Raw genomic sequence first — 7,156 nt, forward strand, 5'->3', positions numbered from 1 at the left:
TGGGAGTATTTACACCCAGTCATTGGCAGATGCTACAATCAAGGCTCTTTGTCCTTCCCACTCAAAGAGCAGGTTTCTCTGCAGTGGCACACGGCAGGCTCAGGACCTCCTACACTGGAGAAGCTAGAAAAGGAAACATTTGTACTCCACTCAGGCCTGCAGACTTTAGTAGGCTTCCATGTTCTGAAGGACCCGGCAGGCTTTTCCTAAATCGCACAGATTAGCGAGACAGGGAAGAGAGGAAAGGATGACATAAGAATTCGGAACCGCAGAACCATTTTTGCAGAAAAGTATTCTTTTCAATCTGTTCAGAGGAGTAGGCTAACAGGCTTCAGCAGAGTTCCCCGGAGACTAGTTTTTACTGAGCAGATAAGAATAATCTCAGTAATATGTCATTTCTGAAACTGTAAAGGGGAAGGCGGAACGCTTATCTTACATTTACTTATCAACCTCCCCATAATCTTCTTCTAGTGACCTCATTCACGGTGCAAGGAAAAACTTCATAGCAGGTGCTGAGTTATCCCAACTTCAAAACCACAGTCTTCCACAAAAAAAAAAAAAAAAAAAAAAAAAAAAAAAAAAAAAAAAATCAAGCTTTCCCCTGCAGACAGAATGAGCACCAGCCCTCAGGAGCAGAGGTATAAACTGGCTGTCTTCCATTCAGGCAGAAAAATTTCACAGATTTTAAAGATTTCATCTAGTTAATTTTTTTTTTTTTAAATCACGGTGTAAGGGAATCAGGCACTTTGCCCCTTTCATGCCTAAATGCTACTAAAATATGTGATAGACAGCTGCTTGTGTAGTTTCAGCTCACGGGAAGACGTGAGCTGGGAGGTCAAACTGACTCAGGTTCGTTTCCCAGCTCAAGCACTTGCTGAATGGATTGTTCCGTTGGAGGAGCGACTTAAATTCTCATCGTTTTGGGGAGAGGCTTTCAAAGCGTGTACATCGCAAACCCTCAACAAGCAATACTGATTTCTTCCCCTTAAAACACCCCAAATCTCTATTTAAATTAGGCGAACTTGGTCCACCATTCTCTCCCTCAAATCACTACTGATGTTTGCGAAGGTATATGCTCACCGGATGGTCCAGAAGCTGTGCACACATACGGGCCCTCACCATTCCCTCCCTGATGCACACCACACACCCCCTTCATTTCTGAAACACCTGCATCCTTTGGCCTCCTTCTAAAGGCCGAAGACTGACATCCTTTCCTAGGAGCGGCGGGTCCTGCCCGCACCAGGTGCTGTTACATAACAGGGGAGTCCTGGGGCCCACGGAGCAGCAGACTGGGGCTACGGGGAAGATCCCGAGTCAGTAGCTGGATTGTTCCCTGCGTTTGTGGGGGTTTGAATTACTTTTCTGTCACCCCTCCAGAGGGTAGTGGCAGAACATGGGGCTTCTATTGTGGGAACAGCTGGGGCCCAGGAGACCGGAGGAGTGTCAACCCCAGAGAGCCGGAGCCAAGCAGGTCTGTGCACGCTTCTAGGAAGTCTGCTTCCCTGCTCAGCGACCTTTCCTGATCCTGGGTTGTCAGGCGGCGGCCTCGGGACAAAGAAGTCCTAGTGCCCATCTCCGGGGCCTTAGGAAATAAAATATCCCACGGACTGGGCTCCAGTTCTCAGGAGAAAAATGGCAACACGGCCCAGTTCAGGTGTCGAATCTGAAGACAACAAAGCGAAGCGGAACCCACATGGCTGGCCCAAGGCCCACTTTGCTCAACAGCAGCTTCTCCTCAGTCAAAACAAGGCTGGAACCTCAAACAGGGAGCCAGGGAGGCTTGCCCTGAGCGGGGATGAGGTCATCAGGGGTGAGCGGGTGGCTCTTAGGCTTGCTTGGAGGAGGCCAGGGGCGCGGAGGGAGGAGTTCCTCCCCAGGAAGAAGAGTGAACACACACACCTCCCACACTTAACTGGCCGGGATCCAAGGATTAAAACCCCACGCAATCATTAGCATATCTTATTATCAGACTAGAAACCAACATTAGAATAAGAAAGAGGTCTGTTCCAGCAGCCCGCAGGAAAACAATTCCAGGCTGCCCAACCAGAAAGCAAGTTCACAAACAACAGCAAGAGGGGAAAAAAAAAACCCCAGCCAGCCTTCCCTTCCTCCCCGCAGCGAGATAAGGAAGAGCACTTTACCAGACAATGAGCTGGGCTAAGGGCACTATCAGCAACTTGTCCAGCCCCCTTCTCCGGGGTCCTTCCGGAAACCCCCTTTGTCTGAGCGTGGATGAGCTACTAGACCTTGGGCAGACCAAAGTGCTGGTGGGAGCGACAATAAAAAAAATATAAAAAAAAAAGGGAAACTATCAAATGACAAACTAGAGCCGGTGAGATGTCCCCAGAAAGAGGATCTCCCATCTTCCCCCGTGGTTTCTGTTCGAGAGGAATAAAAGGCAACCTGTGCGGCACCTCTCTCCACTCGGGCTTCTCATACCTGAAATTAACTAATGGCAAGAGGCACTTCTAATTGTTATAAGAGGTCGCTAACGTGTGGCGCTCTTGACTTTGGACAACAGGAACAATATGGAGCTCAGAGAAGGCAGAGCTGAGGTGGTCATTGTTCATTAAGTAAACAAGTGAGCCATAAAGCAAACCCTTTCGAGGTCTCTCTTCCAGAACTAACTGTTCCCTCTCCTGCCAGGGTGGCCTCAGCCATTCCCAGATGGACAGGCATCAGGCCTGTGCCACTTGGGGCCATCTTTGTATCAATGACCCTTCCTCCTCTTCCCATTTGCACACACACAGAAGAAGGCAGAGGGGAGATGGGTTTCAATGTGCTGTCTCTGTCCAAGGACCTCATTTTCTGGGGTACCAGGATGGTTCTCCAGGATCCAATTCCTGGAGTCTGTCTCCAGATCAGGATGGCCAGGTGGGAGGCAAGCAGCTTTATGTGATGATGGTGGCCACACAGAACAGCAAGCAAAATGCTCCCTAGCCCCATAAAGTACAGCCGCTGTCCATCCAAGAATGGCAACATGCTTTGCAAACCACCCATTAATTTTTATGGTGGCCTGAGAAGCAGATTGAGAATCATTACCTTCATTTTTACAAGGCAAGGAACCAAAACCACAGGGGAGGGGCGAGGCACAAGGCCAATCCAGTCTGAGCCAGGGCTCCAAGCTGACCACTCCTCTCTCCATCGCAGGCCTGCAGAAGGCAGGGAGTCCACTGCGCAGGGGAAAGGGAGCTAGCTGCACCAGCTGAGCAGGAAACAAGGCCTGTCCACCCAAACTTCGGGGCTCAGAGACCATCACGTTTCGAAGGGTTGGGAGGGATGAGCTGCAAAGAGAGATTGCTTTTGATTTGGGGTAGAGAGGCTCCAGTTGTAACTTACTGACGAAACCTGCAAACCTGTGACCCCAATAAAGATGAATAAATATTAAAGGTTGGTTTCTGCTTTATTATGTCTTCGTGTCCATGTTTTCTACCCAAAGCACTTATTGTGTTTGTGATCAGAACAAAAGTTGTCCTAACTTATTACTACTAATAAGCACACGGCACCAAGTTGCTGCACGAACTTGGAAAGAATCAAGAATCGGCACGAATAAAATCCAGCCCAGCGTTCCCTTTTTTAAAAATCTCACCGATCCGCGGGGCTCCACAACGCTCTCTCCGCACATAGAGAGCCCGGCCGCTCCTCGGGCCAACCAACACGGCGGGTTAGGGCCAGAGAGGGCCTGGACCCCCGGCTGCAGGGCCAGCCCAGGGCTAGGAGCCCCCGGCCTCCGAGGCTTAGGATCCTGCGGACCCACCAACCCGCGCCGCGGAGCGGTCTTCCCGGGACACATCACTCGGAGAACAACGCGCCTCTCCCGCCTGTCCCCGCCCGCCAGCCGCCAGCGTTGTCAGCTCGCGGCTGCTCCATCCCCACAAGGCTAGCTGAAAACCCGGGTTTCCATTTCCATCCTAAAACGAGAAGGAATCTCCGAACTTGAAACATGCATTGTCACCCGCAAGTTTAACCCGGGACCGCGCGCCCTCTCCTCCACCCGGAGTACGCCCCAAGAGTGCGCCCTGACCCTCCAGCCCTCGGGGCACCCTATGGCCACGGGAGGTGAGTGAGCACCCCCACATTCGTGCCCCGCGATCGAAGGAGGTAGGCCACCCCGCAGTGCCGCCCGCCCCACAAAGCGTCTGGGCGGAGAGAACTGGGATCTCCCGGGCGGCGGCGGGGGCTCCTAGTGCGTCTGGGCTCCCGGAGTCCCGACCCGCCTGCCCCGTGCGGGTGGATCCCGGGAGCCCCGGGAAGCTCCAAAATGTGCGCGAGGCTTCCCGACGCCTCCAGCAGGCGCCAGCCCCGCCAGGGCACACGGACCCCGAACTCGGGCGGCGGGGAAGCGATCAGCGCGCTCGGGAGGAGCGCCAACCCGCCCGCCGAACCCCGAGCAGGCGCCGCGGGAGCGAGGCCGGGCGCGGGGTTGGAGCGCCGGCCGGGGACCGCCTGGCGCCGCCTGCCTGCCCGCTCGCCCGCCCGCCTGCCTACCTGGCTCGCATCGCGATCCACCGGCTCCCAGCGGCGCTCCTCGTGGTCTGCGGGCTCGTCCGGCCGGGGGCGCGCGCGGCTCCGCGGGAACCAACGCGCGGCGAAGGAGAGGGGCCCGGACCTCCGAGAGTGCCCACGGCGCTCGGTCCACGCCTCCGCGGGCTGAGGGTGGTCCCCGGGGCGGGGCGGGGCTCCGGGGCGGGGGCGGGGCTTGCGAGGCGGTGCTCCGGGGGGAATAGGCGGGAGCCGGCGGCGGGAGTGGTCTCGCGCCGGGGCGGGGTCGCCGGCCGGGGCGGAGCCTGACCCGAGGCCCTTAGGGAGGCATCAGGGCGGGCGAGAGGACCGGGAATGCGGGCTTGGAGTGAGCGGGGATGTGCGGTGGCCGCCCCGAGGCCGGGGCAGGGTGCGGACCGAGCTGAGCGCACGCGGGGCCTGGCGGTGGAAGAGGGCGGGGCCGAGAAGAGGGAGGCCGGAGGCGGGGCGAGCCTGGGGGCGGGGCCTAACTCAGAGGCCGGGGGCAGGGTGTGAGCAAGTAGGGGGGCGGGGCGATGGCAAAGGGGCGGAGGGTGGGGGTGGGGTTGTGGCGTGGCCTAGGAGGCCGGGAGGCCCCGGGCGAGGTCGAGGTGCTGCCTCCTGCAGGCCGGGGCCGGCGTGTTACCTGGAGAGAGGCGGTGGCACCTTGCCGCCGGGAGCCAGTTGGCATCTGGTCTCAGGATTCCCGCGCGGGATCCCGCCTGGGCACCTCATTCTCTTCCTCTTCTCAGCGCCCCCGGCCAGGGAGCGGGCTTCAGGACGCAGGGCGCCCCTGCAATCTTGGTCCCTCGCTGTTTGATGGAGACCTTTTGGCCACTCTCACCTCTTCTCTGAGGTCCCCGGAGTGAGATTCGGATCTTCAAGCGGGCGTCGGAATTAGAGGTAGAGCCTAATTTTGAGACCACTCACAGCACCCTCTGTTGAGGACCGTGTAAGGCAGAGAGACAGGTGCGAGGCTGTGGGGGCAAACGCAAAGTTAAAAGGTAAGGACAAGAAAAAAAGGCAGACATTGAAAATTACAAAGGAAAACTTGCTGCTGAGCAGGATGCAGATGGAATACATACTGGCACAACCATTTACGCTTGGTATGGCCGCCGCACCGTTGGGTCCGCATGCCAAGAACATGCCTAACGCATAGTAGGTGCTCAGTAAATGAACGCACTGCTTACTGGGTGGTAAGCACTTTCCATGGACTGACACACTTAATCCTCAGAAAATCCCACACTTGGCTGCTCTCATTAGCCCGTCTTACACTTCAGTAGACTGAACCTTGGAGGGTTGATTCAAGGGCAGCAAAGTGATGGAACCAGAATTTGACCCAAGGCCACTCCAGAGGTTGGGCTCCAACCACTTGGGGACTGAGGTCCCCCTGCAGGGCCCAGATCCCCCTGCACACTGAAACCAGGGGGAAGCACAGGTCTTCCCGGGGAGAAAGGATAACAACTGCCATGTCAGGCCCAGAGCTAAATGCCCTTTGAGTTTTTCCTCACCTTACCTCCTCAGGCCGATATTCACACGTTACAGGTTACTTTAGTGTCATGATCTCATGGAACGTGTGAATCTAAATTCAAACCTCTAGTTTCAGGCTCCCTCTGCTTTGGAAGCAGAGCTCCCTTTATCTGAAGACTCTTGCTACTTGACTCTGGAATGGAAGCCGTGTAATTTTCAGGAGACACGGGGAGACAGAGACATGGGTCTAGAAGTGGGGAGCATGGTGTTCTGATTCTGGTGTCATCTATGCGCAGACCATTGAATTCCTGAAAATGGATATGATTAACCCTGCTGACCTCAAAATAAAGGGGCCTTTCCCAGTGAGGCACCAAGCATGTATTTGAAATCAATAAGAATAGCTATGTGGGGCCACACGGACTCAGACAGAAGCCCTCATAGTCTTCTGATTAGGAGACAGGCAATGAGGACTTAGGAACAAGAGAAGGGGAACAATTACATCAAGAAGAGACAGATGTTTCTATTAGTGCAGATAACATAGCATAGTGATGTTAATTCTAAACAAATGTTTAAAAAATTTCCAGTCCAGAACTCATCAGCCCCACTGGTCATAATAACAGCTTCCTTATCTTTGCAAACAGTTCTTTGGAATACGGCATTGCTTTAGGCTCAGTCCAAAGGTTATTTTGTCATGTTTAACATTCCAAAGATTTGAGGCATCTGGCTCCACTTAAAAATGGCTCTGATCCTAATATTTTGACAGCCCTAAAAATGTATACTGGGGGGTTTTAAAGGAGACAGTGCCCCTGAAGGGGCAGGTAGAGAAGCCTCGGAGAAGAGGAGGGTGTCTGGGGAGCATGTGGAGGCCCAGGGGTCCTAGGTTGTACAGGGGCACATGAGGAGCACTGAACGGGGAGCACTGGACTAGAATGTCTGACAAGTTGTTTTGCTCCTGTGACTCAGTTTCCTACATCAGTATGAAAGAGGAATGCAGCATGTGAGTGCTCAGAGGGCCTGGCACAGACTGGTGTTCAAGAAGTTTTAGCTCCTAGTATTGCTGCTGTTCCAAATGACTAACATCCTCACTGTTAAAAAAAAAAAAAAAAAATGCTGATAAAGCATTGCAGAGGACAAGCCGTAGAAAATGGACAAAGGTATGAAAAGACAATTCTCAGAGGCACCACGA

At 54.4% G+C, this 7,156-nt stretch overlaps 1 protein-coding gene across 2 annotated transcripts in view; it reads right to left on the reverse strand.

Moving 5' to 3' along the window:
* Nucleotides 1–4,816, reverse strand: part of SH3BP4 (SH3 domain binding protein 4) — a 79,713-nt gene extending 74,897 nt beyond the window's left edge. The window contains exon 1 of one of the 2 annotated variants that reach the window (XM_084892530.1): nucleotides 4,489–4,816. The gene's annotated coding sequence lies outside the window, so the exon portion shown is untranslated. The remainder of the gene's footprint in view (nucleotides 1–4,488) is intronic. The other variant, XM_084892529.1, reaches the window with a different exon arrangement.
* Nucleotides 4,817–7,156: the final 2,340 nt, after the last annotated feature.

Source organism: Pipistrellus hanaki, assembly GCF_964339955.1.
Source record: "Pipistrellus hanaki genome assembly, chromosome: 8".
In the NCBI taxonomy this organism is placed as follows: Eukaryota; Metazoa; Chordata; class Mammalia; order Chiroptera; family Vespertilionidae; genus Pipistrellus; species Pipistrellus hanaki.